Source organism: Pleurodeles waltl, chromosome 4_1 (genome assembly GCF_031143425.1).
Source record: "Pleurodeles waltl isolate 20211129_DDA chromosome 4_1, aPleWal1.hap1.20221129, whole genome shotgun sequence".
NCBI lineage: Eukaryota > Metazoa > Chordata > Amphibia > Caudata > Salamandridae > Pleurodeles > Pleurodeles waltl.
Window position 1 is genome coordinate 988,740,978 of NC_090442.1, and position 24,021 is coordinate 988,764,998.

The following is a 24,021-nucleotide window of genomic DNA, read 5'->3' on the forward strand; positions in this document are numbered from 1 at the left end:
AACAATATCGATATCGGAAACACTAAGCATATGAAAAGGAGTTACAGATTACATTTCGATTCAAAAGATTTTGAACACATGAGATCTGCAGGAATGAAAGCCCATTTAAGAGAATTATTGCAGAGTGCACAAATGTGGGGTGCATTGGAGAAATGGGAAGGCAGATGGGCAAAGAAAAGAGATAAGGGAAAGAATGATAGTCCAGGGTCTATTAAGCTAGGAACTCACCTGATTTGGATTCAGTAAAAATACTGCCTATGAGAGAGACAGCTGGCGGTGTTTTAGTACATGTGCCATGGACTAGAGGTGACATTCTATCTTTTACAAATGATTATCCTAGGCTAAGAGAGAAGCCGATCGAGTGGTATCAACAAACGGATAGGTTTGTGAAGCTTGCAAAGTGTCTCTGGGAAGATCTGAATACTTTGTTTGAGATCATTGTTCCGCCGGATTTGTGGCTCGAGTGCAAGAGAGGGGTAGATTGGCCGACAAAGGAGCCGGCAAGAGATAAGGTGACCGGAGCACCTTCAGAAGAGGTGATGAAATATTATCATAAAGTGATTGCGTTTTTGAAGCAAAAGGTGTCGCCGAAGGTGACTGATTGGCAGAAAATAGATCGGACCTCTCAAGAGGTTAAAGAGTCAATACATGCTTATTACGAGAGATTGTTGAAAGCATTCAAGCATTACAGTGGTACTGAGACAATTGAACCGAAGGATATGAATCATCTTGTGTTTAGATTCGTTGAAGGGCTGAGACCAGAGGTTAGCCAGATGATTGAGAATCATTTGATTTGTTGGCAAGCAAAGCCGATTGATGAGGTGCTACAGTATGCGAAATATTGTAGTGACGAAATTGAGTTGAAGCAGAATAAGTTGAAAGAGAAAGTGATGGTGATGCAGATAAGGGCTGCACAGGCAGGAATACAGGGAAATGGAGTTCAGCAGATGATACAACAGCAACCGCAAATGAATGGTGTGTTTCAGGCACAGCCGAGAGGCAGAGGTCGAGGGTTTGTGAACCGCAGTTCGGACATGAATAATGTTGTTATTCAAAATGATGTTCAAGGAGTGAAAAAGATGTCACCATGTCACGCGCGCGGGGGCGTGGGGCATTGGAAACGAGAGTGTCCAAATATGGTGCAGGATGGTGCAGTTCAGCAGAGCACAAATGTTGGTACCTTACAAAATTCACGAGGTCAAAAAGTGAGACATCAAAACCCGAATTTTCAGAATAATTTAGTGCAAATGCAATGGCTACAGCCCATGCAACAGATACAAACGCCGCGTTTACAGTCAATACCAATGCAACCAGTGCAACAGCAGATTCCCATGGTGCCTAGACAGCAAATGCAATTACCTATGGCTCCAATGGGACAGCAACAGGTGATGCTTCCTCAGCAGGTCACAGGTCAGGTAACGAATCAGAACAATACTGTACAACAGTTCCCATTACGGGGAGAAAATGGCATGAATGAGGATTGGTCAGACGATAGCTCAGACAGTGAATAGTGCAGGCTTGCAGCATCCTTAGAGGTGGATCAGAGAGGCCCATATGTAGAAGGAAAGGTGATGGGCTATAAGGTTTCATTTTTGGTCGACACAGGAGCTACACGCTCTACAGTTCGAAGTGCAGAAGTCCCAAGATTACCTCTCTCAGGGCGTACTATACGAGTGGTTGGAGTAGCAAATCAGTACCTGACCAACTCGATTACTGACCCGGTGCAAGTTGAAATTGGCAACTTCCAAGGGCTGCATAGATTTGTTGTATGCGATTCAAGTCCAGTATCCTTATTAGGAAGAGACTTGCTGTGCAAAACAAAATGTTCGATTACCTGTTCCAATGATGGAATCGAGGTACAAACAAACAGTGACGATGAGGGAGATGAGAGTCAATTTATTGAGGAAGAAATAGGGACAAATGAAGATTACCCTCTGATTACTCTATACCCGATGCATACCTTGATTGATTTGCCTGTTGAATTACAAGGGACAGTGACAGAGAAAGTGTGGGATTTAACCGGGAAGGAAGTTGGACTAATAAAAGGGGTAGAACCAGTCAAAGTCCAGATTAAACCAAATGCAGTGTTCCCACAAGTGTCACAGTATCACATGACCCAAAATGTCCTCATTGAGGTGTCATAAATAATTGCAGATTTTCTCAGACAGGGAGTCTTGAAAGAAGTCTTGAGCAGTCCATGTAACTCACCTATCATGGAGTTAAAGAAACCCTGTGGAAAGGTTCGAATTGTGCAAGACTTGCGGAAAATAAATGAAATTGTGATAAAATGCTGCCCTGTGGTACCTAACCCAGCGGTCATAATGTTCCAGGTCCCCTGTGATGCTGAATGGTTTACCGTAATAGACCTATCACAAGCTTTCTTTTTTATACCTCTCCATGAAGATAGCCAATTTTTGTTTAGTTTTAAATTCCTGGATAAGGTGTACAGTTGGTGCAGAATTCCTCAAGGGTTCTCAGAGTCACCATCCATTTTCAATCAGATATTGAAAAAGGATTTGGAACCACTTGTGCTGCCTTTTAATTCAACTCTTGTGCATTACATCGATGATTTGCTAATTACATCCAAAACCAGAGACGGTTGTAAATACGACACCATTGCATTACTGAATCATCTGGGAAAAAATGGACACAAGGTGTCACCCAGAAAGTTACAATATTGTCAGAAAGAAGTAAAATACTTGGGACACTTAATTGAGAAAGGGTCCAGAAGAATATCTAAGGAGAGAATAACAGCTGTTTTGCAAATGAATCCTCCAACGACAAAAAGAGATGTCAGAATGTTTTTGGGAATGGTGGGCTACTGTCGTCAGTGGATACCCAATTTCTCAATCATCTCAAAGCCGCTGATAAAATTGACAGGAAAGGAAGTCAAGGATGAGCCATATGCAATAACCTTGTCAAAAGAGGAGCTTGACTAATTTGTAGAATTAAAAGAATGCATGTGCAGGGCACCAGCATTAGGAATGCCAGATTACGAAAAGCCTTTTCTGTTGTTTTGTCATGAACGTGATGCTTGTTCTTTGTCTGTCTTGACACAGGTCCACGGAGATGCAAATCGCCCTGCAGCATATTTTTCAGCTACATTGGACCCTGTCGCAGCAGCCTTACCAGGTTGTTTGCGTGCAGTCGCAGCAGTTGGTCAGAGCATTTTACAATGCAAAGGCATAGTCATGGGATACCCTCTGACAGTAATGGTTCCACATTCAGTTGAAATTCTCTTGACACGAACTAAGACTCAACACATGACAAATGCACATCTCACTAGGTATGAGACGATCATATTGGGGTCGCCAAATGTCACCCTTAAGAAATGCACCGTTCTGAACCCGGCAACTTTACTTCCTAATTAAAATACTGAAATCAAAGATGGGGAAGAATTTGAACATGATTGTCTCGAGGTGACTGAATTGTGCACCAAGCCTCACCCCGATATTCAGGACACTCAACTGAAAGAAAATGATTGCATTATGTTTGTTGATGGGTCCTGCCTAAGAGATTCAGCAGGGACATTGAGAGCTAGTTACGCGGTATGTACCATAACTGGCATTATCGAAGCCTCCTGGCTTGAAAGAGTGTTCTCTGCACAAGTGGCAGAATTAATTGCCCTTACTAAAGCATGCCATGCAGCTGTAAACCTGAAAGTCACTATCTATACTGACAGCAGATATGGATTTGGAATTGTGCATGATTTTGGCCAACTTTGGTCACAGAGGGGTTTTATGACCTCCTCTGGTTCTCCAGTGAAAAACGGTGAACAAATAAGAGACTTGTTGCATGCGATTCAGTTACCTCAAGAAATTGCTGTGGTGAAATGCAGTGCTCACATCAGATCACAAGATTTTGTGTCAATGGGAAACGGTTATGGAGATCAAGTTGCAAGATTTTGTGCATTAAACTGTATATTGTTTAAGGAACAATGGGAATTGTTACCACAAACTGAAAATGACATACATTTAAATATGGCATTACGAGTAGTTGACACCTGAGATGAACTGAAAACATTACAAGGTCGTGCAAGCAAAGAGGAGAAACGCTCTTGGCAAAGATTGCAATGTGTGCAAAGAGCTGATGTCTTATGGGTTTCAGATGAGGGAAAATTGGTTTTGCCAAATAGCCTTTTGTCACAATTTGCCCGGCTATACCATGGGCAGGCATATTTAGGAAGGGATGCCATGATCAGGTCCTTTAAAATTGATTGGTTCAATCCAAAATTCAGACATGCTGCAGAAATCACTTGCCACAGGTGCGTCATCTGTCAACAGATGAACGCTGGAAAGGGAACTGTGGTAACTTTGAGCCACATTGGGAGAGCTGGAGGTCCATTCAACAAAATGCAAATGGATTTTATCGAAATGCCTGTTTGTGGAGGATTGAAGTACGTGTTGGTGATTGTGTGTGTTTTCAGTCATTGGATTGAGGCGTATCCCACACTTAGGAATGACAGTCTTACAGTCGCAAAACTACTACTCAGGGAAGTGATACCAAGATTCGGGTTTCCGGTTTCTATAGAATCAGATAGGGGTAGACACTTCGACAATGAGGTGATTAAACTTCTGTGTGCCGCACTCAACATTGAACAAAAACTGCATTGTAGCTACCGCCCTGAAGCATCAGGACTAGTTGAGCAGATGAATGGTACTTTGAAATCAAGAATGGCAAAAATGTGTGCAGCAACAAACATGAAATGGCCAGATGCCTTGCCGCTAGTACTGATGTCTATGAGAAATACCCCAGACAAGAAAACTGGATTGTCCCCCCATGAAATTCTCATGGGCAGAGCAATGAGATTACCAGCAGTACCTGCAAATGCACTAGTGAATATTACAGATGATATGGTGTTGGATTACTGCAAAGGTTTGGCTGACGTGATTTGCTCTTTTTCTCACCAGGTGGAAGCTAACACGTTGCCACCAATTGGCGATCCAGGTCACTCTCTGCAAGCTGGAGATTGGGTGGTTGTCAAGAAGCACGTAAGGAAATCGTGTCTACAGCCACGCTGGAAAGGGCCGTATCAAGTAATATTGATGACTACCACTGCTGTGAAGTGTGCCGGGGTTCCCAACTGGATACATGCCAGTCACACGAAAAAGGTAACGTGTCCTGTTGAAGAGGAACTTGAAGTTTCCTGTACAGCAACTTCAGGGAGAGAAGTCTCAGAGTCAGAGATAAGTCAAGAAGGAACTGAGACTACTGGAGAGCCCACTGAGAACAGTCTTGTCCCTCAAACTGTCAATGAGTTCGAGAGAGGTGACAGAGTGGCTATCTCAGTAGAGGCAGCAGGAGAACTAAGCCAAGGAGAGGTTCTCCCAGAAGTAGACGAATACAGGTTAGAATCTGAACCCAACACTGAACCAGAAGAAGAAAGAGAAGAAGAAACTATAGATACGAATCAGAACGTGTCAAAATCTCCCGAACCAGTTGCAGGTCCATCAAGAAAAAACACCATATCACAAGAGGAGGGTGCTGTCCAACGTCCTGAAGGGAAACGTCGAGAAAAGACACATAGAGGTGATAATTGGCCAGATAAGTCGCATCTTAAAATAAAAGAAATATCGAATGACACCATAGTAGAAGAGAGTGACACCACACAAGCTGACGATCTGAGTGAAGGAGAACAACAAGGAGATCGACGAATAAAGAGGAAAAGAATTGCGAACAGAAGATATACAGGTCCTGAATGGGCGTATGCTACAACATCTGAATGGCAACAAGAATTCCTAGCATTCTGTTTTGATCGAGAAGTACCAGGCCAGTATGACGGTACCTGAACAAAACTTAAGGAAGACTTGGCTAAGTTTGAAGATTTTGTAAACTAAAGAAAGAGACTCTAGAAAAATTACTGGAAGTGACACTAACCCGGATTTGACTTAAAAGAAACCTGATTGTGACAAGCTGCTAAACTGAATTGACGAAAAGGGTCCTGGAGTGAGTGAAGATGCTGTATATATACACAGAAACAGGAGGAAAAAAAAAAAGGGGGGTTTTCCTCAGGTTGATTGTTGATCTGCTATTCTGATTCTATACAAACATGGCTTACAGTAGTAAAGGAAGTAAAGTGTGTGGTTGGTTAGGTCTTATAATAGGCGTTGTGTGTGCAATAATGGTTGTAGGAGTGATTGTGGGAATGCCATGGAGAGAGAAAGAAACGATTAACGCAACTTCAAAACCTGAGACTACCACTAATCTAACACCCTGGGAGAAATTTGAGCAGGATGCAAGACATATGCATGAGGGAACTAATGCAAAAGGGGAACTTTCTACTAATGTTTTCTATCGCTTACTAAACAAATATGTGGAAACTATGGATGCGAAAGATTGTTATGTATGTACTAAAATTCCTTCGTCTGTACAGGAGGGAGTTACCTATCATAGCCTCCCTCTTACCTATGGAATTAGTTGCAGCTTGCTATTAACAAGATTCTATAATCAAGAGCATGTGCAATATTTTTATTCGAATCTGGATGTTGTGTTTTCTTTTGTGTCTGTGATTGAATTTTTGAATAAACTAGCTAAAGAGCATGATATAAAAATAGTTAGAGGATTCTTTGAGCCAACACTTACATTTGGAACTGCTTATGCACATCGCAACAATTTGACTTGCTTATTGTCTCCTGTAGAGAAAAGCTTTTTAGATCACACAGATGATAGACGCAAAGCACTGAAAGAAAGATTAGAAAAAGGATTAGAGAAGCGTACTTATGCAAATGATTATGCTTATACTGCAATCAAAACACAAGGCAAACTAGCTATAGATGCATTACACGTAGGTAGGCTCTGTGTATATAGACCAAAATCCGATCAAGACAATTTGTTTGTGGGTATGAGTGAATGTAGGCATGTGTTTCTTTTTCAGAGTAAATGGACCTTTATGTTGAATGGACAAGATCCAGCGATTCCTGGAATCTATTACATCTGTGGGCTAAATGCTTATTACCGTCTCCCTAAGGGATGGTATGGGACATGTTATTTGGGAATAGTATTCCCAAAGATATACCAGATTGATGACTTAAAGCAAATACCTAAATCGTTTGAGTTACAACATCCTAGACAAAAACGAGAATCAGTGGCAGCTGTCATTGGTGATATATTTGGAGCTATAATCCCATCAGTAGGGGTTATCTTGAATTCTATGAAAATTCAAAGGTTGTCTACTATAGTGGATAACATGCTGACAAACTTTACAGGAGCCATACTCCTGATGGATACTGAACTTGCTGCAGAAAGAGCTATGACTCTTCAAAATCGGCTTGCTTTAGACATTCTTTTAGCAAAGAGTGGAGGGGTCTGCAAAATGCTTAATGAACGTCATTGTTGCTCATTTATTCCAGATAACAGTAAGAAGATTAGAAGTATGCTTACTAACCTTACTAGAGATAGTACAAATTTGAAAGATCTAAAAGAACCTGGGGCCATATTTATACTTTTTGATGCACAACTGCGCCAACGCAGTTGTGCGTCAAAAAATTTAACGCCATTCCAAAGCGCCATGCGGGCGCCTTATTTATTGAATGACGTTAGCCAGCGCTGCGGACTGGTGTGCGTAAAAAAAAATGACTCACACCAGGCAGCGCCGGCGTAGGGCAAAATGGAGCTTGGGCGTCAAAAAATGTGGCAAGTCGGTCTGAGGCGAAAAATCTGCCTCAACCCGATTTGCGCCATTTTTTGTGACTCCCAACCCCCATTGAAATGACTCCTGTCTTAGCACAGACAGGAGTCATGCCCCCTTGCCCAATGGCCATGCCCAGGGGACTTATGTCCCCTGGGCATGGTCATTGGGCATAGTGGCATGCAGGGGGGCACAAATCAGGCCCCCCATGCCACAAAAAAATTACAGAAAAATATACTTACCTGCACTTACCTTAATGTCCCTGGGGTGGGTCCCTCCATCCTTGGGCGTCCTCCTGGGGTGGGCAAGGATGACAGGGGGTGTCCCTGGGGGCATGGGAGGGCACCTCTGGGCTCCTTCCGAGCCCAAAGGTCCCTTAATGTCTGCCCTGAGCAGGCGTTAAAAAATGACGCAAACGCGGCTGGATGTCATTTTTTTGGACCCGCCCACTCCCGTGCGTCATTTTTGCACGGGAGTGTAAATATGGCGCACAGGCCTGGGAGTCATTTTTTAGAAGGGAACACATACCTTGCATATCATTAACGCAAGGCTGGTTCCCCCTTCTAAAAATGGCGCACATGGTGGAACTTTGACGCCCGCTGCGTCGGACGTCAAAGTATAAATATGGGGCAGTGTTTGCGCGAATGTGCGTAAAAAAAACGACGCTAATCCGGCGCAAACAGAGTATAAATGTGCCCCCTGGTGTTTGGGAGAAATTTGGAAAAGGAATTGCCCGAGTGGGAAGCTGGTTTACCAATATTTGGAATGGGGTACTTGCAAAAATTATGATGGGTCTATTAATTGTTTTGATTTGTCTATTAGGATTATGGGGAGCATGTAAAATAAATGACAAAGTAAAAAGAAATTGGACCAAAAGAACCAGACGGAATGAAGAAAGTGAAAGAGAGAAAATGTTCAATGAAATATGGAAAAGTTCTCATAAAGGCAAGATGTTGAAATGCGTATCATGCGCAAGGTGAAAAATTAGACCAAAGAGAAAGATTGTGTGATGACGAGCGTCATCAGAGGAGGGACTGAGAGAGTGTAGTTTAAATATTACCTATTTTTAGATGTGAAATGCTTATATTTAACAATGCTGCATTAATAATATTATTCATTAAAATGTATTTTAAACGAGAAGAATTATTGTACGCATATACTAATATTAATAAGAAGAAATGATTACTTGAATTACGATTAATTGAATATGTTAACACGTACGAAGATTGCATTTATTAGAATCCATAAGCCTTAAGTTAGCGTGAGTCGAAGAACTGGCTATGTAGCTCTCATATTAAAGCATATTTTCTGTTTCTCCAGTGTGCTGACTTGCAAAAGGCCATCACCCAGCATTTGTTCTTTTCTACGTTTTGCAACAATGCTAGTTTTTCCCATTCGCATGCTAGCTGCTTATGAGTATAAAGTTATACGCTTTGCAACAAAATATGGACACTTTCAAAGACACTGAACCACGGAAAAGAGAACGCTTGACCCGAAGAGTGTGCCAGAAAATGAAGTAATCCCGGACGTGCCACCTACGAAAAACATCAATTATGAAGACCAATCAAAATATTATAATTTATCTCGAGATGACAAATGCATTACTTAATGTATAATTTGATAGGTTACAGATAGTGGGGTGAAGTGACTATCCAATAGAATTTTGGGGGAAGGTATTGCCAAAAGGGGATAAAAACTCATGACACAGGAGACTCGAGAGAGCTAGGTAGGGAACGATATCGATTGCATCCAGAAACTCTGTCACTCTGTTCGGTGACTTGAGACTTAATAAACCATCCTCGCCCTTAGTTGCCCCATTACACTTTTCCACCTTATGAGGGAAGTGCCTCCTGCCTTAGACTAGATATATTGACGGCGATCTAACTGATGTCCTGAAGACGAAGACTGATCCTGTATGCTGACCTATCCCGAGGAGGGTAATTATGATTGTTGCTATTGAAATTCGTTTATTTGCCTTTCTAGGTACCAACTGCTGGTTTTTTGATTAGTGGCCTTAGTTAGATGTTTTCCAAATTGATGTTCTAAAATTGTTTTTGCATGAAGCCCAACATGCTAATGCTAATTAGCGGTTAGATAAGATATTCTCTTTGACTGACAAACGGACATGACTGACGTTGTGCAATGCTGAACTGAGATGTATACGCTGCTCTATGTACTCTGATTTGTGTATATCATATGTTAGTGTCTTAATGATTGTCGTTTTCGCATTGTCAAAATCTTACCACCGTTGCCATATCGTGATTATGCTCTTTTGCTTCTTGGCATCAAGATCAATACATTTGCTATTAGATTGTAACCAATAGGGAATAAAATTCGCAAAATTTCTAACAAGGTGTGGTTATTCATGACTGAAAGGTCATGGTTGCGCCGGAGGTTTAACAAATGTCTAAAGTAAAATATATTGTGGTGATATACGTTGATAACATTATTGATATATATTGCTTGACATACTGATCAGTTACCTCGTTTTACGGTGTCTCACCACTGGGTCAAAAGATTCATCGGCCTAAAACGAGTCCTAATGTGTATAAATTGTCATAGAAGGACGCGTTACCATTCCTAAACAATGACCTCCTATTTAACGAATACAGGAACCACTAAAGTACAACTATTCCACTAAACCACTACTACCCAAACAACGACTACCCAAACAACGACTACCTAAACAATGACTCCCCAAATAACTACTACCCAAACAACGACTCCCCAAATAACTACTGCCCAAACAACGACTACCCAAACAACGACTACCTAAACAACGACTCCCCAAATAACTATTACCCAAACAAATGACTACCCAAACAATGAATACCCAAACAAATACTACCCAACCCCGAAAACGGCTTAACAACTAATCTTACAACGAACTCTAAACAACAAAAAATATGCTTAATCTGCATTACACTTATATGGGAAAATATGGGAACCACTACAGTACTACGGGAAAAAAACAGCGAATTCGACAACAACAATATTTTTCCTACATAAAACAAAGAAAACATCAGAAAAATCGAAAACATATAAACACCGTTTTAATTTAAAATAAATCATTTTAAAACAAATATAAAAAGGATACAACACTGAATAAAAAAACACTATATAAAACAATAGTCCTACAACAGTTTCTACATCACCCAGGAAGTACTTCTGCTACTAAACAAACAATGACTAACATAAAAAAATACAAACTACACAATAAAAATACTTGAAAATTATATAGATCTAATATCACAAACAAATACAGAATAAAAAAACACGTCCAAAACATATTCCATTTACAATTATAACATCACTTACAAAAACACATATAAATACCAACGACCTCCATTTTGTACTCATTATTACACCAAACAGCTTACAGAGAGGACGTGTATATCACTACGGAAAGAAATTAATCTATAATTTATCAAACACCGCCATCTACTGAGATTAGAAGGTAAAATATCCTTAAAATAAATATAAATAAATATACAAACCTATAACACAGCTAACAAAATAAATAATTAATATAGTTTTTCACTTCTGTATTACAGGCATAAATTTCAGGAAAGTGACCAAAAAATAAACACAACACCTGTAGCATCAAAGGTAAACGAATACCATAATTCAAAAACCATTTCACTAAACCATTACCAATTGTATTAAAAAACCTGTTAACTAATGAATATCATAAGACTACTAAAAGTAAACTATAATAAAAATAAAATATATATATAAAATATTTCAACTACAAAATAGTAAAAAAAAATACTTCTCCTAGTAAATCTAATCAAAAACCAAACATTACTAACCTCAAAATTGAAGGCTACAGAAAAAAATTACTTTCTAAATTGAGTAAAGTAAATCATTAATAATACAAGATAAAAAACTAAATAATACACTCTTTATTATTTCATTTAGACTCCAAGGAACAACAAAAGCATCAGGAGATGTAAAAAATAGAAAAAAATCAATTTAAAAAAAAAGAGGCTCAGCAAAAAAAAAAATTAAAGTAAGTATAACATTTTGAGTATAACATAAAAGCAGTTTTTCTAATTTAATAAAACTAAACAAATATTCATGTGCAAAAACCCCTAAACCTCTTGCCAAACACACATAAAGTCAATGAAATTAAAAATACTTAAAAAACACAGTACATATAGTGCCAAGATGCAGTTAAAAATAATTGAAAGCTAAATAAACAAATGTACAGCACAAAATTCTGAGAGAATGACTGAAAACAGCCAAACACAGAGAACAAACCTATAAAACATGCAGGCCCGTATTTATACTTTTTGACGCTAATCTGCGCTAACGCAGTTTAGCGCCAAAAAAATTAACGCCGGCTAACGCCATTCTGAAGCGCCATGCGGGCGCCGTATTTATAGAATGGCGTTAGCCGGCGTTAGCCGACCGGCGCTGCCTGGCGTGCGTGAAAAAAACCCACGTACACCAGGCAGCGCCGGCGTAGGAGAAAATGGCGTATGGGCGTCTAAAAATGGGGCAAGTCAGGTCGAGGCAAAAAAATTGTCTTAACCTGATTTGCGCCATTTTTTTACGACGCCCATCCCCCATCAACATGACTCCTGTCTAAGCAAAGACAGGAGTCATGCCCCCTTGCCCATTGGCCATGCCCAGGGGACTTACGTCCCCTGGGCATGGTCATTGGGCATAGTGGCATGTAGGGGGGCACAATTCAGGCCCCCCTATGCCACAAAAAAAAAATAATAATAATACTTACCTGAACTTACCTTAATGTCCCTGGGGTGGGTCCCTCCATCCTTGGGTGTCCTCCTGGGGTGGGCAAGGGTGGCAGGGGGTGTCCCTGGGGGCAGGGGAGGGCACCTCTGGGCTCAATCTGAGCCCACAGGTCCCTTAACGCCAGCCCTGACCCAGGCGTTAAAAAGAGGCGCAAGTGCAGGGTTTTTTGCCCCGCCCACTCCCGGGCGTCATTTTTGCCCGGGAGTATAAATACCACGCACATGCCTCGGAGTCATTTTTTTAGACGGGAACGCCTACCTTGCATCTCATTAACGCAAGGAAGGTGTTCACGCCAAAAAATGACGCAAACTCCATGAACTTTGGCGCTAGACGCATCTAACGCGAAAGTATAAATATGGAGTTAGTTTTGCGTCGAATTTGCGTCGAAAAAAACGACGCAAATTCGGCGCAAACGGAGTATAAATATGCCCCGCAGTCTATAGAGTACCACAATAAAAAAAAAAATTGATCCCACACAAGGACTTCACAAATGCTCTACAACATTATAATATACAAGAAAACAAATGTGCTCACTACTAACTACAGCAGCAGGAAACAAACAATAAGGAGTGACTTTGAGGCCCAGTAATAGTAATTAACGGAACACTTTAAATCCACCAACACTAAATAAAATATCTCAAACAGACAGCACATGCACTATCTACAAGACACTTAGCTTTACCACTAACTCTTCCAACACTTCCTCACATATAGCATCCTTACTAGCCACTATTCAACAAAGTGGTAGAAAAGGTGCTCTATGTCTCCTTAAATATCACAAACTACATGTAGACTCTACATAAAAGCTAAGATATACTATTAAACTTTTAGCCACGTACTCACCTTAAAACAGAAACTGCACAACACATACACTCAAAATTAATACTACAACTACTATAGATACTTATGTAATAACAGCTACTACACATTGAGTATACAATAATTTAACTGTTACAACTCCAGAAACTACTTACATAAGCACAAATGTTGCACTCTAAATAGAACCAAACTTACTATTAAAATCTAATTTAACCATTGCAAATTCCCCACAAACTTACATGAAGGTACATACAGGACGGTGACTTAAAAACAAATTAACTATTACAACTCCACCAAGTACATACATCAAGGCAACTGCTGGACACTAAATAGAATTATAATAATCATACCAATTCCACAAACTACTTACCTCAGAGCAGATAGCAATTATTCTGCACATTATAAATTAACCACTACAAATTCCCAATATACTAATGTGAGGGTATATGCAGCATACTCATTATATAAAAAATTAACTATTACAACTCCACCAAACACTTACCTAAAAGCAGATGCTTCACACTAAATAGAACTAAAATTACTATTGCAACTACACCAACTACTTACCTCAGGCCAGATAGGAAATATTAATTCAGCACATTGCAAATTAACCATTGCAACTACCCCACATCATGACGTGACGGTATATGCAGGATAATTACTCTAAAATATTTTTACTATTACAACTCCACCAAATACTAAACTCAAAGCAGGTGCTGGACACTATATAGAACTAAAATTATCATTCCAACTCCACCAACTACTTACCTCAAAAGAGATTACACACATTAAGCACACTACAAATTAATCACTGCAAATTCCCCACATACTTATATTCGGGTATATGCTGGACAGTGACTACATAAAGAATTTACTATTACAACTCCACCAAATACTTACCTCACAGCAGGTGCTGGACAGTAAATAGCACTAAAATTACTATTCCAACTCCACCAAGTACTTACCTCATAGCACATGACAAATACTCAGTACATTCAAAATAACCATACCAACTTCACTGCATACTTACATGAACATAGATGCTGGACAGTGACTATAAAAAATATATACTATTACAACTCTACCAAGTACTTACCTCAGAACAAACACTAATCACACAGTAGACCCTCGTTTACAAATCTAAAAGCAAAAATTACTTACCTCAACAGATAATACACAATCACCAAATGTAAAAGTTAACATTCCACCTACACCAAACACTTACAAAGAGCACACAGTATACCTTAACTAACTTACTATTTTATAAAGTAATTCCACCACAGATTTAAAATTAAAAACTAAAAAGTTCTTATAATCTATTTTTTTAATATTATTTACAGATATTTCACAAACGACATCGTAGGGAGAAGCAAGTTACGTGACCTCAAGAACCGGACACCAGCTACTAAAGTATGAAGGTTATCTTTATTGCAGAGACAAGGTTGTCAACCTCAGGAGTCACTGGAGGTGTGTACAATTCTACTCTTCACAGTTCAGAGGCAGAGCTGTTACTCTAGAAGACACAGTTATTAAGACAACAGATCACAACCACTCTGCCTCTGCAATGGAAATTGAGATTAGAGAAAACGTACTAAAAAGAAAACATATTGCACACTCCACCAATGACTCCTGCGGACAGGCTAAAAGGGAAGTAGTACAAAACATTCCCGTACAGATTGCAGGTAGCATGCCTTCTATACCAAACCTTAGGCGAATGTTTCAACGAGAAAAACTGGCAAGTAATCCCCAACATATAACACCACAATCCTATGAAGACATTAACATCCCCCCAGAACTAAAAATTACCTTTTCCAAAGAAACTTTCCTCATGCACGACAACGAAAACCCTCAAAAAAGAATTTTAATATTTAGCACAACCCGCAACTTACTAATCCTCTAAAATAGTAAAATTTGGATGATGGATGGAACATTTAAATCTACAACCCATCCATTCACTCAAATTTACACTATACATGCCACAAAAAATAACACTGCAGTCCCCCTAGTGTATGCATTATTGCCTGATAAACATTCCTCTACTTACACTGAATTTTTATGAACAATCAAAAGCAAAACACTAAATAAAACACCTAGAAAAGTGATACTAGATTTCGAATTATCAATGATAAACACAATACTGAAAATATATCAACAAACCCAAATTCAAGGATGCTTTTTCCATTTTTCACAAGCATATTGGCGTAGAATACAAAAATCATCCCTAACTAGAGAATATTTCTCAGACTGCATACTACAATTTGAATTAAAAAAACTCACAGCATTATGCTTTGTACCACCTGCAAAAGTAGATGAGTATTACACAACAATAACAGACTCTATTATACAGTAAATGAAGACAAATTGTCACCCTTACTAAATTACTTTGAAGAAACCTGGATTGGACACCTAAACAGATCTGGTCGCAGACGAAAGCCAAGATTTCCAATAGAATGGTGGAACTGCTACCAGGCCTGCTTAGAAGGTGGTGCAAAGACTAATAATGCCATAGAGGGATGGCACAACTCCTACAATAAAGCAATAGGTAAACCCCACCCAAACCTGTATCATTTCATGGAAATTTTGAAAAAGGAACAAAGTTTCCAAGAAATGAGACTTGCTCAGTCACTCTCAGGTAGCCTGAACGCACGTACAAGTCAAAAAAGCAAAGAAATGACAGAAAGAATTTTTGCAAAAATACAACAATTTGATACAATAACAGCATCAGACTACCTCGACAGTCTAGCATATATTCTACATTACTAATAACCACTAACCTACTAAAAAATTACTTGCCAGTTTTTAAAAAAAGACCACCAATTAAATTGACATTTTTGAAATTATTTTCACACTAAAAATATCCAACCAAAATTGTTCCTAGCAATGAAGTGTTCATGTCTTCATCCAAACACATGTTGCTGAAGAAATCTTCTTCATTAATATAGAAAAAGCCTCTCATACTGCAGAAAGTAAATAAATAAACATTAATCATCCAAAAAAATAAAAATTGGTGATAAAAAAACTACTCTGTACACGATAAAAAGTATAAAAAATTAAAATATAACATTTTACCAAACCAGAAATTAGAAAAAAAAACAAATATTAAAAACACCCGATAAACATTTTTTACCCAAATTTTTAAAAAAAATTATTAAGATACTTACCAAAACAACATCATTAAATAAAATATTAACAATCAACAAAAAGACATGAAAACGAAATAAGGGACACTACTAATACAAAAGAAAAAAATTATTACGAAGGCTGTTACAATTAACCAAATATTTTTATCATAAACCAAACAATTTCCTTCCTTATAAATCCCTAAAACAGAATTATCACAAGCAAAAAGAGAATTGTTCGTAATTATTAGAAAAGCAGTACAATCATTGTAAACATAAAACACTGCTAAGCATTATTTTTCTTTTTTTTACGATACCACTATCGTAGACAAAACTGTATGGAAACAAAAAATTTAACATACAAAACATTCCAAACATTGAAAATCTACTACCTACCTTATAACTACCTCCACCAACTATTTCTGTAATAAAAATACCCTAAAACATACTGTACAAAAAATTATAATCCCACTTACCGGAATGAGGTCTCCGCTTCCGTCCTATCTTGACCGCGACGCTCCTCCAACTGAAAACAGAAGACGTCAAACAACGTAAACATGGAAGAGCACTAAAAATAGAAAACAGACTATTTCACTCATAGACTATAATAGGGAAAAGAAGAAAATACCACAAAAAATAATTAAATAAATTTGTAATTTTTTTTACAAATTTAAAAAAAATCTGTAAATACTAAATAATAAATAAAACATTTTTTTTGCATTTTGTGAACTTTATTATGTTGAAAATAACAATTATTTAAAAATAAATAAATGTGTTTTTATTATTTAAAAATTACATTTGCATAAAAAAATATATTATTGTGGATGAAAAAAATTCTAACACCTAAAAAAATAAAAAATACAAATATCTATGTATTTTCTAATTTTTTTAAATTAAATAATAAATTTAAATAAAATAATATTAATACATAATTCAACACATAATAATTAAACTCTAAACAAATAAATAACAAAACACAAAACTTACCTTAAAATTCATTATTAAAAAAAGCACTTACCTTAATTTCGTTGTTCTGGCATTAGTTGTTAAGGCAAAATCATTGTTAAGGCAGTAGTTGTTCTGAACTTCATTGTTAAGACCTAGTAGTTCTTCAGGATTTGTTGTTAAGGCAAGTAGTAGTTCCAAAGTAGTTGTTCAGGTTGTTTCCCTTCACTAACCCATAGACTATCATATTATTCAAAGACTGATTTCTCTGAAGGCATGGGCACTTGTTCGGACCTTGGACATTGTATGAGTATTATCCCCCAGAAGACCCAGCGCTCTGGACTCTTTCATAGTAATGCTCTGAACTTATTGTATCCAAACTGAACGTTTTCCATTGGGCTCTTGACAAATTGTGGTTAGTATTTTGGAAGAGACTTCTAGAGCTTGAAGTTGTATTCGAGTAACAATCTTTTCCTTGTCTGTTCCAGAGTACCAGAAAGTCTCCAGTTTATTCTTGAAGTTGTTTCTGCTCTCTTTCATGAAATATTTGTGATGAGATCTGTGAGTGTATTCATAGCATAAACAATTGGGAGAATATTTGGAGTTGAGAACATTTCGGTAATTGTGCCTCTTGTTGTTTTTATTGTTCCACACCTGCATAAGGATAGTGAGGTCCTAGGAGTCCAGATTCTACCATGCAGTGCACAAGACAGCAGAATTGCTCCCTTCAGTGGAGTAGGTTTATTCTTTCTTGTTTATGCCTTTCCCACTTCCCCTTGGAGGCAGTGGGGGAATAAGGGTTGATTTTGCCTTTGTTCACTCCCTGTCTTGGGTAGAATTGGAGGTCCAGCATCATCTCTGTGGTTTGAACCAGGTGGGTGTGTGGCATGGAAACGGAAGATAAACGTCTTAAGACTACAGGAATAACATTTTCGTTACTTTTAGTTTCAATATCGTTTAGCTATACCAATACTATCATCAACAGTTATGAACTAGATTAGAGGCACAAGTTTGACTGGTACACTTCGCTGGTCCCAGAATTCTTCTAGAAATTTTATTGGTTATGACTTGGGCAAGGAGACAGATGAGCACAATCTTTTGATATCTCAGGATATCACTGATACTGCTGCCTGGAGTGTGAACTTTGGTTTGTGCATGTATTAACTGAAGGCTTTGGACTTCAGACCGTGAAAAAGTTATATACCATCCATTTGATGGGGAGAGCTTGTCCAGCAGGCGATGCAGCAACACAAGACAGGCGCTGTCACGGCCAAATGACTATGTTCCATTCAAACAGTAAAACCCAAATAACCATATTCCTTCTAGCTAGTAAACCCCTGCCAGGGGTTCTTTTTGTTAAAATATTATTGCAGGAGTCTCCTCCACCTTAGCGTCCGGCATGCAATTAAAGTGGTGGTGCTTCAAGGAAAAGAACAAGTCCACTCTCCCAGCCCCCCAAGAGGCCAAGAATTTGTGGTGATATCCATGGTCGCTACTGCCGTCCAAAGCAATATCTTGGAAGCCCCACTACATTCCATTGGGAAAATGTTTTTTCTCCTCTATCATCATAGGGAAAAGATGATCATGGATGTATATGTTTTCTCAGATGTGCATAATGGATGTCCTCTGCAACTCTTATAGCCATCCCCTCTGATGGCTTCTCTGTCACAGTTTAATCACAAGAACTTTTGCAGGAGGTTGAATGCACTGAATTGAATTCAATACACCCATTTCTGCCTCCTAAAATGAGAAAGTGGTATTTTTCACACAATTACCTTATAAAATGGGAAAGCTGAGAGCTCCACTTTATTATGGATTTTTCAGATCTGACTAAGGTCTTCCTGTTGTAAGAACTTTGATTGGTAATTTACACTCAGATCCAAAACAAACAATTTGGTGTGTTGATTGGAACTGTATGATCCTTAATTTCATGTACCCACACTGTAGGAACATAGGGAATGCCTTTGATTCGTTGTGGGAAATAAGGAATTCCAAAGCCAGATGCTGCCTTTAGGGCTCAAAAGTGAGAAAAAGAATGATGGACCTGAATGCACCCTGAGTAATTGCCAGTGGAAGAGATTGATTCAAACAATCCACCAATCACTATTTTGTTTTTCCCTTCTTGGTATCAAATGAGCCCCAAGTTCTCATTCTCATGAAGATGAGACTGATCAAACCCTAAAGTTCATGTTCAATCTATGATTTGCCGTGACTTACTCCATATTTCTAACAGACCTTCAAGAGGATTCAGCTAATTTGATTAGTTCAGTACTTTAGCCTGCAATGACCTTCCTTCCTCCAGACAGTATGACATCAATCAGCCACACATTGACCCACCTCTTAAGTAACTAGACCATACTAGTAAGGTTGTTTCCGGTGCTTCTGGGACTTTAGGCATCCTACTTGTGGGTTGTTCTCTAGGTCAAGTTCTACATGAACTCCCTGTAGCTTCATCTACTATTTAGTCGGGCATGTTATTGGATGAACTGCTCAGGTCAGTCCAATCACTCTCCTAAAATGCTATCAATGGTATGCATGCATTCTTAATACAATATCCATTTCTGTAAACTAAGCAACGCCTCAGAATAAAAATTGAATTTTCAACTATAGGTGGGGAAATCACTGTGGTGAACTCTCTAGATGTGCTTTGTGGAGCATAGCAGGTTTGTCACTCAACATAAATATGTTAGGGCTAAAGGAAACCCTCCTGGCACAGAAAGCCTTCGGTCCAGTAGTGTAATCCAGAGTGGTGATGATACACAAAAGCAATACTATGGCCTTCTCTTATGTAAGTAAATAAGGCATTGTCCACTTCCCACATCTCTGCCACCTGACAGTACTGCTGTGGAAATGGTGATCAAGCACAGCACATTTCTACTACCCTTTCACAATGTTGGTGTTGACACCATCGGAGACGACACTCCCTCTGAGAAGGCACCTTCACTCTTTATATTAGTAGACATTCTGCTAGGAAGTCTCCAGCTCCATCTTTAAGTACTGGGATCACCTAAATATAGACTATTTTACCAACCATTTACATTTGAGAGACAAATGGTTTGTCTCCTAGTTTGGCTGAGGGGGTCAGACCTCAGGGGATGGCCTAATTATTGTATTGGGTTGTTGCTGTATGCCTTTCCTCCAACACCTATGATTTGGTGCTCCTTAGGAAGTCCAGAAACATTCAATGATGTTTGGTCAATTATAGGATTCAGGTTGTCCATGTCACGTTCGTTTTGTAGACTTGTTCCATTTTCTTCAAAGAGACCACTCCGTTCTCCACCCAAAAAAGGAGAGAGACTTCTTGTCCACGGAGGGTGGAAAGCTGCTGTGCTCATCTCTATCATCACTCAACATGAATAGTTTCTGAGGAAGTGACCTGTGCTGCAAAGGCTACTGTTTCCAAAAACTGTTCTTTATCACCCACTGCTACACTCTGCATAGTGCTGAAACTCTATCTGGCTTCAGAGCCCACTGCACCAGAGCTAATGTGGTTTTCGTGGCATTCCAGAGACCACAGACTTTTGACAGGCATTTGGGCTATCTGGACTACTGCATCTATTACAGTGACTTTATGCTCTTAAGCTTCTTCCAGGTTTCATGCTGCATCATGAAGGGAAGTTCTGCACAATCTGTTTGCTTAAGACTAAGCTTATTGTTGTTCCCTTTGTCTCTTTTCTTTCTCATTTCAGTTGCTGTAGCCTTTACTAAGTGGTCCAGACTGGCAAAGAGCCAGTGAGTGACAGTAGGATAAGTTACATTACTATGAACTGTGTTGCTCTTAGTTCCTAGGCATTTTCCCAATATAAATATCCTCCTTCCTACGCCATCAGACATAAGCCAAAACACATATTGAGTGCGTTCATTTTTAAGTCAAGCCCACTAAACAGTGAGAGCTGCATGCCTGCATAAGATCTAGTGTAGGTTTACCAAGGACTTACAGGGATTTGCAGTTTGACACTTGCTTTTCTTTGGTAGGCCTTACTGTCAATCTCACTTGCATGCTTATTCATGAATGTCAATTCATCAAAATGCCAGGGGCAATGAAAGTGACATCACAAGCCCTTTGACCTTTAATTTCTCCCACACACCCCCCATGCTTACACATATACACATTCACACGTAAATACGCTCTCTCTCGTAAACACACACTCATTTGTAAGCACACACACAATATACATTTAAAAGCTTTTTTTACTTGCCTCAGCTACCAGGGAAGGTCATATTCCAGCTAACTGTACTCCATTTTTAATTACACTAATATTGAATAATTAACCATTATTCACTATTCACTATTAGTGTAACAAAAAAATTGAGGGACGAGAAAGAGAGTGGAGCTGTAAACAACATCCTTAAGAATTAGTTGCCACTATGTTCCTGGCACTGATTTTGCTACCTCTGAGGCCAGGGGTTGCAAAAACAGTTCCAGTGATTGCAGCTGCAACCCCTGGAGATCCCTAAATAACTTCAATATTGTTATGCAATGTTTTTTCTTGCCCCAGCTTGTCCTTCTTGTGTTTGTCCCTCCCCTGGAGCATAGCCTCCCTCTTTACCATCTCTGATTGGCTAGCTTCTGTCCTTCACCTGCTCCCTTTTAGGGAAGTACTTTTTATTTAAGCACTCCATGAGAGTGTATGTGGTTACCAGCTCTCTCCCTCTTCTGCTTCTCATTTATTAAAACCGGTAGTCTGCTCTCCATATTACTGTCTACCTCGTGTGCTGCTTCCTTTTCTCCCTGCTCACTCCCCACCCTCTCCTACGTTGGCCGAATGCCCACCATATTTTTTTTTTGGAAGGGCCAGATAGCAAAATCTTGCCATCCCTCCACCTTAAGAAAACCTCAATTGCGCTACTTCTTTTTTTTAGTTTAGTTATCCATCTCTGATAGTAACATTTAAAAAATGGTGCATGCTTCATTTTGTATGTGCACATGTTTAATGCCACATGAGCTCCACTACAAAATTGTGTGGCTGTTACAGCCACGTCATTGACCCTTTTTCTTGTTTTTACTTTTGCCCATGCTGCACAGCTTCTAACTGCTGCCATACAGTATCACCAAAAGGCATTGGCAAATTCAGTAGGTCTCAAAGGTGAGAACTATTGGCTTTGCCAATGCTTGTTTAAAAAGAAATCATGCAAGCGTGCGCAACCGCACATGCATGCTATGTGTGACGAGCACATGCATCTGTAATCCTGTCAGAGAAAGCTGCTTTTTTTAAGTTTTTACAGCACTTTCCTGTCCTGCTTAGATGGAAGAGTAACCACAAAGTTGATAACGGAATATAACACACAGACGAAGTATAAGTCAATTAGTGTGAAGACAGCTTTATCTATTTTTCACAACATATTTACCAGCTCTGTAGCTCAGCTTAAACTTTGAAGACCTCGTTGATGCCTCGATTGTGTTTGAGTGCCTTAAAACAACTTATAGACTTGGCGGGTTGCCTAATAATCTACTTATACATTACATCTTTAAAACACATTTATTTTTATCTATGCTGATTTGCAACGTGGGTAAACTGTAATGACAATTTACTCATTTTATTGAGAATAAATAGGTGTGTATAGTGTTGTTCTGGCTTTTCTTCATTAAATCGCCGTTGCACAGAATACAGGCAGCCCTTCTACGATACCATTCTTTAATAATAGGATAGATCGAATACTTTGCAGTTCAAGCCCACTCTTTGGTGGATATTCTGTCCAGGTTTATCACTAAACTAATATTGTAATATTTGCTTTCACTCATGAGATTGTTTACACGTTTGGGCACTAAAGCAGCATGCTTGTGACATGTAGTGACCAAAGATCTCAGGGAATTTTTGTTGGGTTATATGTGTTTATAGCCAGCATCTTTAGTTCCTGGTGCTTTTTTTCAGTTCATACATTTTTGATCGATTATTCTTTTTTAATGTCTACGTTTGTTGTGCAAATTGTACATTTTTGTTAAATTTGTTTGTGATGAAACCCGATTTAATCATTGTTTACCACTTTACTGAAACAAGGGGACCTAAAGTACCTTGTGCTACTCTTGACTTCCAAGTCTTTCCTTCAAACTCATTCGCATACTTCGTAGTTTCCACATAACAATGACCCCCTAGAGTGCTCTCTTCCTATCTACATTTCCATCTGTCAGATAGTGAGTCACTTTGCAAAGCCTCGTGTAGTGTCCTTCCCAGTCCAGAAACATACGGATGAATACGCCACCGATGAATACGACACACACGCTGCTCTTTAAGCGACTTCTTCATTCTTCCGCATATTGCGTCATACTTTTCATAACCATTCCTTAACACCTCCCATCGGATTACATTGTTCCTGTCCACCCAGGACCACCCCCTTTTGTTAAATGAAAAAGTACAAACAACATATTTCCTCAATGAGTCACTGAGGCGCTCGCACTGGTGTGCTAGATCAGATGGTATGAGGTAGTTGAGATGCACTGACTTAGTGTATCAATGACATAGGCTCAGATGTGTGATCTGGATTTTTAGGTAGGGTCGTCTTGCTTGTGATCTCAGGAGCTGAAAAACATTGAGGGAAGTGTTAAAGTGTGATGAGTCTCATGTGATGGATTTTCCAGAACGATGAACTGTCACCATGTGTACTTTGCATGTCATGACAACACAACCTCAACATCCTCTTACGCCGACGACACCCAGCTCATCCTCTCACTCACCAAAGACCCCCACACCGCCAAAACCAACCTCCAGGAGGGAATGAAATCCATCGCCTATTGGATGAGAAACAACTGTC